We start from the raw sequence: 12059 nt of genomic DNA on the forward strand, positions 1-12059 counted from the left end.
CATTCATTGCATGTGTACGCCTCTCTTATCACTATTGTACTGGTGCCGCACCTGTACGTGTGAAACGCACCGTACCCCTGCATTCATTGCGTGTGTACGCCTCATATCACTATTGTATTGGTGCCGTACGGGTACGTGTGAAACGCACCATACCCCCGCATTCATTGCATGTGTACGCCTCTCTTATCACTATTGTACTGGTGCCGTACCTGTACGTGTGAAACGCACCATACCCCCGCATTCATTGCATGTGTACGCCTCGTATCACTATTGTACTGGTGCCGTACCTGTACGTGTGAAACGCACTGTACCCCCGCATTCATTGCGTGTGTACGCCTCGTATCACTATTGTACTGGTGCCGTACCTGTACGTGTGGAATGCACCGTACCCCCACATTCATTGCGTGTGTACGCCTCATATCACTATTGCACTGGTGCCGTACAGGTACGTGTGAAACGCACCGTACCCCCACATTCATTGCGTGTGTATGCCTCTCTTATCACTATTGTACTAGTGCCGTACCTGTACGTGTGAAACGCACCATACCCCCTCATTCATTGCGTGTGAACGCCTCGTATCCCTATTGTACTGGTGCCGTACCTGTACGTGTGAAACGCACCATACCCCCGCATTCATTGCGTGTGTACGCCCCTTATCACTATTGTACTGGTGCCGTACGGGTACGGGTGGAACGCACCGTACCCCCGCATTCATTGCGTGTGTATGCCTCGTATCACTATTGTACTGGTGCCGTACCTGTATATGTGAAACGCACCGTACCCCCGCATTCTTTGCGTGTGTACGCCTCGTATCACTATTGTACTGGTGGCATACGGGTACGTGTGAAATGCACCGTACCCCCGCATTCATTGCGTGTGCACGCCTCTCTTATCACTATTGTACTGGTGCCGGACCTGTACGTGTGAAACGTACTGTACCCCCGCATTCATTGCGTGTGTACGCCTCGTATCACTATTGTACTGGTGCCGTACGGGTACGTGTGAAACGCACCGTACCCCCGCATTCATTGCGTGTGTACGCCTCTCTTATCACTATTGTACTGGTGCCGTACCTGTACATGTGAAACGCACCGTACCCCCTCATTCATTGCGTGTGTACGCCTCGTATCACTATTGTACTGGTGCCGTACCTGTACGTGTGAATCGCACCATACCCCCGCATTCATTGTGTGTGTACGCCTCGTATCACTATTGTACTGGTGCCGTATGGGTACGTGTGAAATGCACCGTACCCCTGCATTCATTGCGTGTGTACGCCTCGTATCACTATTGTACTGGTGCCGTACCTGTACGTGTGAAACGCACCGTACCCCCGCATTCATTGCGTGTGTACGCCTCGTATCACTATTGTACTGGTGCCGGACCTGTACATGTGAAACGCACGGTACCCCCGCATTCATTGCGTGTGTATGCCTCGTATCACTATTGTACTGGTGCCGTACGGGTACGTGTGAAACGCACCGTACCCCTGCATTAATTGCGTGTGTACGCCTCTCTTATCACTATTATACTGGTGCCGTACCTGTTCATGTGAAACGCACCATACCCCCACATTCATTGCGTGCGTACGTCTCTCCTATCACTACTGTACTGGTGCCGTACCTGTACGTGTGAAACACACCGTACCCCCGCATTCATTGCATGTGTACACCTCGTATCACTATTGTACTGGTGCCATACGGGTACGTGTGAAACGCACCGTACCCCCGCATTCATTGCGTGTGTACACCTCGTATCACTATTGTACTGGTGCCGTACCTGTACGCGTGAAATGCACTGTACCCCTGCAGTCATTGCGTGTGTACGCCTTGTATCACTATTGTACTGGTGCCGTATTGGTACGGGTGAAACGCACTGTACCCCCGCATTGATTGCGTGTATACGCCTCGTATCACTATTGTACTGGTGCCGTACGGGTACGTGTGAAACGCACCGTACCCCCGCATTCATTGCGTGTGTACGCCTCTCTTATCACTATTGTACTGGTGCCATACCTGTACGTGTGAAAAGCACCGTACCCCCGCATTCATTTCGTGTGTACGCCTCGTATCACTATTGTGCTGGTGCCGTACGGGTACGTGTGAAATGCACCATACCCCCGCATTCATTGCGTGTGTACACCTCTCTTATCACTATTGTGCTGGTGCCGTACCTGTACGTGTGAAATGCATCGTACCCCCGCATTCATTGCGCGTGTGCGCCTCGTATCACTATTGTACTGGTGCCATACCTGTACGTGTGAAACGCACTGTACCACCGCAGTCATTGCGTGTGTACACCTCGTATCACTTTTGTACTGGTGCCGTATGGGTACGGGTGAAACGCACCGTACCCCCGCATTGATTGCGTGTATACGCCTCGTATCACAATTGTACTGGTGCCGTACGGGTACGTGTGAAATGCACCGTACCCCCGCATTCATTGTGTGTGTACGCCTCTCTTATTACTATTGTACTGGTGCTGTACCTGTATGTGTGAAATGCATCGTACCCCCGCATTCATTGCGCGTGTACGCCTCTCTTATCACTATTGTACTGGTGCCGTACCTGTACATGTGAAACGCACCGTACCCCCGCATTCATTGCGTGTGTATGCTCCATATCACTATTGTACTGGTGCCGTACCTGTACGTGTGAAACGCACCGTACCCCTGCATTCATTGCGTGTGTACGCCTCATATCACTATTGTACTGGTGCCGTACCTGTACGTGTGAAACGCACCGTACCCCCGCATTCATTGCGTGTTTATGCCTCGTATCACTATTGTACTGGTGCCATATCTGTACGTGTGAAACGCACCGTACCACTGCAGTCATTGCGTGTGTACACCTCGTATCACTTTTGTACTGGTGCCGTATGGGTACGGGTGAAACGCACCGTACCCCCGCATTGATTGCGTGTATACGCCTCGTATCACTATTGTACTGGTGCCGTACGGGTACGTGTGAAACGCACCGTACCCCCGCATTTATTGCGTGTGTACGCCTCTCTTATCACTATTGTACTGGTGCTGTACCTGTATGTGTGAAATGCATCGTACCCCCGGATTCATTGCGCGTGTACGCCTCTCTTATCACTATTGTACTGGTGCCGTACCTGTACATGTGAAACGCACCATACCGCCGCATTCATTGCGTGTGTATGCCCCATATCACTATTGTACTGGTGCCGTACCTGTACGTGTGAAACGCACCGTACCCCTGCATTCATTGCGTGTGTACGCCTCGTATCACTATTGTACTGGTGCCGTACCTGTACGTGTGAAACGCACCGTACCCCCGCATTCATTGCGTGTGTACGCCTCTCTTATCACTATTGTACTGATGCCGTACCTGTACGTGTGAAACGCACCATACCCCCGCATTCATTGCTTGTGTACGCCTCTCTTATCACTATTGTACTGGTGCCGTACCTGTACGTGTGAAACGCACCGTACCCCCGCATTCATTGCGTGTGTACACCTCATATCACTATTGTACTGGTGCCGTACCTGTACGTGTGAAACGTACCGTACCCCCGCATTCATTGCGTGTGTACGCCTCGTATCACTATTGTACTGGTGCCGTACGGGTGGAATGCACCGTACCCCCGCATTCATTGCGTGTGTACGCCTCGTATCACTATTGTACTGGTGCCGTACGGGTACGTGTGCAACGCACCGTACACGTCCACTTCCATTGTTGCGGTACGCCGGGGTTGCGGGACACGCCCCCCAAGTGACTAGACCCTGGTGGTAATGTATGGGCTCCATATTATAGGTTTGGCTTTGGGTATGGAGTAGGTTTCCCGCCCCTCACCCCCACCCTGGCCCCTGGGTGTTGTTCTCACCTTCTGAGGCGTGTGCGTCGGTTTCAGTGCACCAGGTCATAGGCTAAGAGGACCGGGATGACACGTACGATGGGGTTCATGGCGTGTACGTTGTGTACCGGGGCTCCGTTTGTTGGACTCTGCTTTTACGGCTGTTTTTGGCTCCCGTAAGACAAGAGCCGTACGGAGTGCCGTAGGGACGAATCGTACTTGCTGGGCCGGAAACCGCTGCTTAAATACGTCCGGACGTCGCGTACAGGCTGTTCCGGATCCGGATCGTTGTTTTTTTTTACCCGTACGGTCTTTTGTACGATTCGTACGGAAAGAGGCTTTCTGTACGAATCGTACTTCCTAGGTTGTAAGGAAAGTTTACCGGGTACGAGTCGTACGGAGAAAACGCTCCGTACAACGATTCGTACAGCCTTTTTCCAGGATTGGAATCGGCCCCAAAATGTGTTTAAGTGTTTGAGTGTGAATAGTAATTTTTGTTTCTCCTCTATCCAGCACTTTCCCTACTGTTGCTCTCACTGGGGTGGAAATAGTATTTTTTACCCCTCCGCTATCCAACACTTTCACTACTGTTGCACTCTTTGGAGTGGGAATAGTAATTGTTGACCCTCCGCTATCCAACACGTTCCCTAATGTTGCTCTCACTAGATTTGGAATAGTAAATGTTACCCCTCCATTATCCAGCACTTTCCCTACTGTTGCACTCACTGGAGTTGGAATAGTAATTTTTACCCCTCTGCTATCCAGCCCTTTACCTACTGTTGCATTCAATGGAGTGGGAATAGTAATTTTTTCCTCTCTGCTATCCAATACTTATTCTACTGTTGCACTCAGTGGAGTGGAAATAGTAAATGTTTCCCCTCCGCTTTCCAACACTTTCCCTACTGTTCCTCTCACTGGAGTGGGAATAGTAATTTTTATCCCTCCGCTATCCAACACTTTCCCTCTTTCCCTACTGTTGCACTCTTTGGAGTGGGAATAGTAATTTTTACATCTTTGCTATCCAACACTTTCCTTACTGTGGCACTCACTGGAGTTAGAATAGTAAATGTAATTATATTGCTATCTAACAATTTCTCTACTGTTGCACTTACTGTATTGGGCAATTTGGCAATTTAAGTTTAAGTTTTTTATAGTTTCAAGTTTTAATTTATTCCAGAATGTTTTTTATATATTTTAAATTATATATATATATATATATATGTATATACATATATAAATATATATATATATACATATATATACATACATTGCACAGCTGGCTTTTTTCGCTTTTTTAACATATTGTGATTTTAACAGCAAATGTTTTTAAGTATTTAACAGCGTTTGTGTATATATATTTATTTACATATTTATATATTTATTCACAATGCACTTTATCCATTGATTGTGTTTTTATGAGTGTTTAACAACAATTGCTGCTAGTAGTAACTTTTCAGTTGCCATGCATTTGCACTTTGATCTTGTGTCGTCATATCCACGCACCTTTCCCTTTAAAAGTCGTGATTTGATTACGCAATTCGTCATGTGATCTAGACCGGATTGGGGGTTGAAACGCATAATGGCGGATTTGCTTGGCTTGGAATAAATTGGAAATTGCAGACTTTGGTGGTCCGCTTTCGTCCTTTGGTCCTTGAATGACTGGTGTTGGTGGCGAACTTCATTCATCTACAGTACCGAGTTGCTTCAGCGGTACAAGCGGGACCCCTCCCCTGACAGGGCGCAGCAGCAGGAAGCAGTCGGTCCCGGTTTTCCGGAACTAATTAGTGAAAACTCCAGCGAGGAGCAAGCTGCGGAAGCCCCTGACTACTGGATACGAATCCTACCCAGTTTGTGGAAGCCGGTGTATCCCGTGTCGGCTGACCAGGCGGAACACTAGGCACCCAGTTAAGGTAGGAGAAAACAGACAAGTCAGTGGGGGAGTGTGTACGGCGCCATGTCCGGATATTAATCCATGAGGCCAGCGACCGTTTCCATTTACATTTTGCCACATCCTTAAAGCAACGATGTCTGCCGACGTTTTGCGTAATCGTGAGGAAGCAGCCACTGCGATGTTTAATGACTCCCCGGCTGGGGGGACAACCGCTGCTGCACATACAGGCACCATGCCAACAGGAAATCCTACCGTCAGAGACTTGTATAAAAAACTTGAAAAACTGATGCGCTCGGAACAATCCAAGTGGTGGGAGCACAAATCATTATCCCGCTACTTGGAGGTTGGTCGAGTACCGAGGGGCCTAAGAATTACCATAGCACCAAGCAATGAGAATCCAGACCCGACCATGCTTACTGAATGGGCTGAAACGAATTTAGAATCTTCCCGTCGACTTATGATAATATTGGTAAAATATGCCGAAAGTGATCGCGCTAAGTTGCAAGTTCAAGTTGAAGAACTAGAAGCGGAAATCGGAAAATTAGAGCAAACGGAGCAAACTACAAAAATGAGAGAAGATATGTTGGCCCGTTTAAATAAAGATGAGAACGTTATTAAGAGGCGCAAAACCTTCAAATTTGAGAGGGACAAGGCAGATTATGAGAATGGACAGGTGTTTACATTCGCTCGCAAGTACGATGCAGTTAAAGCGAGGGTAAGCAGACCGTCCCCTAGTAACATCAGTACAACTGCCATTGTATCTACATCAGCCTCTGATCTCAGCTCAGCAGCCGAAAGTGAACCGGAAGGTGACTCCGCAACTACCAATACCCTGGGGTTTACCAAACTGTCCTTGGCACAGGAGGTGGTTTGCCTCTGTCAGGACAGAAGAGACACTCTAAGACCAAGGGGAACATTTGGCAGCGCAACCAAAAACTCAATTTCAAACGAAATGAGAGAAGGAAATGCCATAAAAGAAAACAAAGAAACTGGCAAAAAACCATCGAGGGGCAGATGGAATCGTTTTCAGAATCGCAAACAGGGTCAGGGTCCTACAATGAAGCAGTAGTTAATCTCACAAATATACATCTAACACCTGCAGAAACAAGAATCTTGGGACTTGGCCTTTCATACAGTCCACCGTGTAATTTCAATTACGTAGATGTCCGGATGGACACGTTCAAATTTGTGAGAAAACTGAAACTCAACAAATTTCATTTATTACGTCCAAAAAAGAAAACAGCAGGATCTACGGAGACAATCATCGATAGCCCAACACTGCTGACAGCTGGTGATTACAATCTACTACAGGATGCTTGGTCTCTCCAAAATGAACAAGAACAAGAGATATTAACTACAGACCAAGATCCGGTGTTTAATAGAGGGGCCTGCACCACGCCTTTTAAAGCTAAATCTGTTTTCCAGCCGGTTATGGTGCATGACAATCTAGATACTTATCATGAGCTAGTTGTAAAAGATCTAAAGAAACTGTGTTTCGCAACCAATCAAACACGCCAAAGCATAGACAAGCAAAACCTATGTTATAAACAACTAATGAAGAAACTACAGTCCGACAATAACATTATTGTGAGACAAGCTGATAAGGGCGGAAATGTAGTCCTATGGCCTAGGGACCTCTATATGGAGGAGGCGACACAGCAACTATCTGATCTTGCATGCTATAAAAAGAGCAATATCCACATTGTGAGAACAACCTGGAATGAACATTACCAAAGACTATTGGCTTGGAAAAGTGCAGGCCTGCTAACTAACGAAGAGTATAAATTTCTGAAGAATGATCATCCGGTTATCCCGACCCTTTACTTGATACCGAAACTTCATAAATGTAGCACCAAACCACCTGGAAGGCCCATCATTTCCGCTATTGGGAGTCTAATGGAAAACACGTCTAAATATATAGACTTTTTTTTTACAAGACTGGGTTAAGGGATTAGCATCCTATGTTCAGGACACTTCAGATTTCTTTTTTTTTTTTTTTTAATTATTTATTTAAGAGTTTTTTCCCATTTTACAGCACAAAGCAGGACACATTACATCAAATAATCAACAGCAGTTTACATAAAGTACCCAATACTATCATTATTCTTAAACCATAAACATTTCATATAAAATCATATATTATATATAATACATAATATCCTCTAGAGACATATTACCAAGACATATTAACTCACATGGCATTCTTTCCATTTGATAATGGGCTCCCAAATTTGTCTACCTAGTTGTCTACCCCTCTTTCCCTTCCTTGCATAAATTGCCATCTCCAAATTATAAATCTCTGTTAATCTAGCTAACCACCGATGGAAAGGCGGAGGCAGGGGTGCAAGCCACTCCGCAGCAATACACAATCTCAGTACTGCCATAGCAAGAAAAATAAAATAATTGTATTCAAATTGCCTGTCGCAGTTATCAACTCCTAACAATATAATCACCGGTGTTAAACTAATGTCAAGTCCTAATGACCTATTAAAAAAAGTCTCGATATCTTTCTGTAATGTTTTCATATGCGGACATGTAGCAAAGATGTGAACTATATCAGCCTCGGGGCTTCCGCATTTTGGACAGTTAATACCTGATGTCCCACCCCATTGCGCTATTCTAGCAGGGGTGTAATAAAGTCTATACAGTGTTTTATAATGTTGTGCCTGGAGGGGGGCGGAACATAGTATAGTCTGCCCCAATTCTAATGAAAGAAAAAAAGGGTCTCTCCCTACATCCAACTTATGTGCCCAAATATCCGCTCCTTTTTCTAAATCATCCTGCTTAGATTCTATCAGTTCCAAATAAAGTCTTTTAATTGTACAATCAGTACCTCCCTGTATAACCTCCAGGATTGAATTTTTCTTGAATCCTGCCGGCCCACCCTTCTTTGTTGCCAGAAAGCTTCTGACCTGCAGATATTTGAAAAACTGTCTCGAGTCCACCCCATATTTACGTTGTATCTCTATAAACTGCATTACCCCCTGCCCAGCCACCATATCGCCAATCCTATTTATTCCCTTCCTGCCCCATTCTTTAAACACAGAATCAAGAAATATATCCTGGGGTAGGAAAGGGTTCTGTCCCATTCTTGTATACCAGTTAAATCGCCCAAGACCAAATTTCTTAGCGAATGCCTTCCAAATACGGAGTGCTGCCATAACTGTCTTGAATCTGGTTCTTTTAAAATAACTCGAGTCCGTCTGTTTCAAAAAGATATTTTCTGCTTCTATTCCTAGTGCTAACCCGTATATGGCAGTTGTACCAAAGGCCCCTTGTCCTTCAAATTCTGCCCCGCCAATTAAGCCTGCCATATTTTGTAATGCAGCTGCCCAATAATAAAGTTTTAAATCGGGTAGCGCCCATCCTCCCCTATATCTTGGGAGTGCCATATATCTCAATGCCCTCCTTGTCTTACCCTTAGCCCAAACGAATCTATTGATCAAATTCTCTAAGATTTTAAACCACTTATCCTCAAAGGTTAAGGGAATAGCCCTAAATATATATAAAAATTTCGGAAGGACCATCATTTTAACAATATTTGTACGACCCACAATGGAAAGATGTAAATTATGTAATCTGTCTAGATCTCCCCTCACGTTAGAAATTATTGGAGCTATATTTTTCTCCACCAAAGTCTCTAATGCAGCCGTGATAGTTACTCCCAGATACACCCCTGAGTCCACCACTCTACAGTCCTGGCATTGCACATACTGGTTTTTGATTATTTGCGTTTTAGAGCTATTCAAAGCGTACCCCGATATCTGACCAAATTTATTAGCCTCGATCTCGATCTGTTCCATTGCCTCTGTTGGGTCTGGTGTTAAAACCGCAACGTCATCGGCATATGCTAATATCTTACACTGTCCCAAACGTGTATTTAATGGTGCTATTCTTTCGTTCATCTCCAGTCTGCGTATTAACGGATCCATATACATCGCAAACAATAACGGCGAGCAGGGACATCCCTGTCTTGTTCCTCGTTTTATTTTCACTGGGGCGGTGGAGCCAGCATTTACTCTAATCGAAGCTGTCGGGGCTATGTATAAAGCCTGCAATGCCATAACATACCCTTCCCCAAAGCCTGCTCTCTTCAGAGTATGCCACAAATAGTGCCAGGAGACCCGATCAAAGGCCTTTTCAGCATCTAAAAGCATAGCCGCGATCGGATCTCCTATAGCTTCTCCAAGGTCAAATAGTGTGATAACCTTCCGCGTATGGTGGGTGGTACCCCTACCGGGTATAAATCCATGCTGATTATTGCTGACAAGGAAGTGTATTACATTGGCGAATCTCGTGGCCAATACCTTTGAATATATCTTTGTGTCTGCGTTCATTAAGGTTATCGGTCTGTATGAACCTGGTTCAGTGGATGGCTTTCCTTTCTTTAAAATAATAACAATATCTGCTCCTCCCCATGAAGTCGGTATAGATATTCCTGCCTGCGCCTGCTGCAGTGTAACCATAAAATCATTTATTATCTCGGTCCAGAATAGCTTATAGAATTCTATCGGGATTTGATCCGGACCTGCTGCTTTACCAGAGGGTAAATTCTGAGTAGCAACTGCAATTTCCGATTTATCTATGAGTGTATCTAACATCTCAACCTCATCCTCTCCTAATATTGATAATGGTATCTCTTGTAAATATGCAACCATTGCCTGCTCTTCTTTCTCAATTTGTTCATCATATAGATTCGCATAAAACTCCCTAAATACCTCTCGTATCTCCTCTGTTTCTATATGTAGGACACCCATACTATCCCTGATTTCTCTAACTTCCCCTGTGGCCACTTTCTGCCTAGTTCGGATAGCAAGTGTACGTCCGACCCTCTCACTAAACTCATGGCATCTCTCTTTATTTGCCAGGTACGTCTTAGCAGCTCTATCTGCCTCTCTCCCTTCTGCTTGTAACTTTGCCCTGGCGACTTTAATAAGGGCCTGCTCAAGCGGAGCCCCTACCAAAGTGCATTGCTCCAACTCCTTCTCAGCATCCAAGAGTACTCTAGTTAATTCCGAATTTTTCAACCGCTCTTGTTTCCTTTTATAGTTATTGTAGCTCAAAGTCTCCCCCCGGGCTCCAGCCTTAAAGGCGTCCCATACTATTCCAGTAGCAGCTGTCCCCCTGTTAATCTCAAAAAAGGACTTAATCCATTGTTTCATGTGCTGGATATACTGCTCATCAGTTAATAACCCTCTTTCAAATGTCCATACCCTTGCCTTCAGAGGTACAGTTGTTACGGCCCAGTTTAAAATCAGCGGGCTGTGATCAGAGAATACTCTAGGGAGTCTTTCAATTTCTAAGTTAGGGAGCAGTGAATTAGAAACAAAATAGTAGTCCAGCCTTGTGCAGATCTTATGCGGGGCTGAAAAATATGTAAACCCAAAGTCCTCCGGTCTTAAACTCGCCCATGCGTCTGTTAGAACATTATTTTGCGCAAGACTAAATAGCGCCTGGCATACTCTCTTTTTCCTACCCCTATATAACCGGGGGTCCAATCCATTTGATCCATTAATATTAAAATCCCCAGCTAATATAACAGATGGTGCCCATGTGGCTAATTCCAGATCCAGGTATTCAAATATATCTGGGTCATCATCAGTTGAGCCGTAGACCGACCCTAATGTAACCCACTTATTGCTCAGTAAACATTCAATCAGCACCCATCTCCCCCACTGATCTTCCAATTTTTTCCTTGTAACTATATCCTTTTTTCTGGACAATATAGCCACACCTCTCTTTTTAACTCCTTGTTTAGAGTATGCTAATACATGAAAGCCTAATTGTCCCAAGAGATAACCTTGAGTCCCCAATATATGTGTCTCTTGTAGTAGGACAAAGTCCACATTCATCTTTTTTAGTACTTGTGCAATTGCCCGCCTCTTCCGGGAGTCATTTAAACCACACACATTCCAAGTAACAAACCGAATAGCCATTAACTTATTTCTACTGTTTGTCTCAACCAGTAAGTCCTGCTATTCTCCTCTGAACCTTCCTCGATTTTAATTCTTAACCTCATTCTCTCTTTGTTCATACATGCCTTGATAGTATATAGCTCTAGCATATCTTCTTCTTCTTCCATACCTGTTGTGCTTATATATTCTCTCAATGTGTCCTGCCCCGTGCCCCATACCCCCCTAAACCTAGCCTTACCCCTACCCAAGGAGCCCAACCCATGATCCCACCCCCCCTTACTGGCAAATAGGTCAATCCTGACCTATGTGTGTCCGCTGGCTTGCAGATATGCAGCCTCCCCCCCACTCAGTTTCCCATGCCCATTTCATACTCCCATAACTTATCAATAGTGAAAGAGAATTTCCCTATTTAATACTGCAAGCTGCCTGAACCT

The sequence above is a fragment of the Triturus cristatus genome, chromosome 11, assembly GCF_964204655.1.
Source record: "Triturus cristatus chromosome 11, aTriCri1.1, whole genome shotgun sequence".
NCBI lineage: Eukaryota > Metazoa > Chordata > Amphibia > Caudata > Salamandridae > Triturus > Triturus cristatus.